Below are 1,877 nucleotides of genomic sequence, written 5' to 3'. Positions count from 1 at the left end.
TTCCATGGAAGCCTAGAGCGGGTCTGGGGAAACTGTAGTCAGTGGGGCTGGGATCCACTGGGTGAACCCATCCCAGCCATGGGGCACCACAGCAGCAGGGCTCAGGGCAGAGCTTGGGGTTCCTCTCCTGTCCATCACCCTGACTTAGCTTGCTTTTCCTCCTAGGCTGGCAAGATGCCACCAGGATCTCATGCTGGAGAAGCTGGGGGCTTCAGAAGCTGGGAAGCACAAGAAGCCACCACTGGTTGCTCCTCGGCTCCTGCCCAAGGCACAGGGAGGTGAAGATGCTGCATCCACAACCCACCAGCCCCCAAAATCACAGCACAGGGAAACCACAGGGAGGTCTCACCTCCCTTTGCTGGGACAGGCCCCACTCAGTACACTCCTATGTCCTCCAGGCTCTACCATCCCCAAGAATAATCGGCAGCATGAGAAACAGGGTGACCTTCCTCTAATCTCCAAAGCTCTTTAAAACCTGGATCATCTTCTCCCACCAACGTAGATGTCATCTCACTTGTTAGCTAAGGCAGATCAGGGCGTTCTGCAGGAGGGCTCCCGTGTGGCAGCAGCTCAGCTCCCTCCTCTCCTCTAAGGAACAGTCATGGCCACCTTCATGCCCAAGACTTCCCAGCCCCATGGGAAGTTCCTTATTCTGATCACACCCAAACACACCTCAAATCACAGCAAAGATGGGGCAGGAGGGGGAATTCAGTCCACAGCACCGAGGCCCAAGTACTTTCCAAGCCAAACAACCTCTTCTGCTGTTTAAGCTTTTTTGTAAGATTATTGCCAGGTCCAAATAAATCAAGTCACCAGGTGAGGATCCGGAACAGGGTAATTGAATTTCTGGAAAGCTTCCATCCAAAATAATAGTGTTTCCCTGAGGAAATCTGAACTGGATGGAGGAGGAACTGGGAAAGTGCTGGACATGCCCCCAGCCCAGGACAGGCACACACAGGCCAGGACATTTTGTTGAAGAACCAGCTCGTTAGAGCTGCTGAAACTAATTTGATGCCTTTTTTTTTTTTTGGAACTGAAACTGTGCAAAGCCCTGTCTCCCACCTCGGGGCTGCCTCCAAAGACCCAGCTCATTTCTACACCAAGCTCTGGGGAAGTGCCTAGTGTCACCCTTCCCAGCTGCAAGCCCCCCGTTGGGCAAGACCCATCCGCCCCAAGGCTGAAGAAACCTCAGGTTGCCCAATTTCTGCCACCAGCTGGGAGCTGGGTGAGCTGTGCCGTGCTGAGCCAGCCCCAAGCCCCCCAAAACTGGGACTGCCTTTGCAATGATGGCAACGACTCACAGCTCCAGCACCAGCACCACAGCTGGATGATGTTCCTTTGCCTGAAGCCTTCTCTTAATCCTCGCACTGGGGCTAGACCCTAAGGGGCATAGAATCATGGAATGGTTTGGGCTGGAAGGAACATTACAGACCATCTAGTCCCACATCCTGCATGGGCAGGGACACCTCCCACCAGCCCAGGCTGCTCCAAGCCCCATCCAACCTGCCCTTCAACACCCCCAGGGATGGGGCAGCCACAGCTTCCCTGCCCAACCTGGGCCAGGCTCTCACCACCCTCACAACAAAGAATTCCCTCCTCATCTCCAACCTCCAGCTCCCTCTCCCAGTTTTCATCCATCCCCCTCATCCCATCCCTCCCTGCCCTTGTCCCAAGTCCCTCCCCAGCTTTCCTGGAGCCCCTTCAGGCACTGGAAGCTGCTCTAAGGTCTCCCTGGAGCCTTCTCTTCTCCAGGCTGAACACCCCAACTCTCCCAGCCTGGCTCCAGAGCAGAGCTGCTCCAGCCCTCCCATCAGGTCCCTGGCTCCTCTGGAGTCTCCAGGATCTCCGTGTCCTTGTGTTGGGAACCCCAGAACTGG

The sequence above is a fragment of the Chaetura pelagica genome, unplaced genomic scaffold (genome assembly GCF_000747805.2).
Source record: "Chaetura pelagica isolate M959 unplaced genomic scaffold, ChaPel_1.0 scaffold526, whole genome shotgun sequence".
In the NCBI taxonomy this organism is placed as follows: Eukaryota; Metazoa; Chordata; class Aves; order Apodiformes; family Apodidae; genus Chaetura; species Chaetura pelagica.
The sequence above is the reverse complement of the archived record's forward strand: the minus strand, read 5'-3'. Positions refer to the sequence as shown.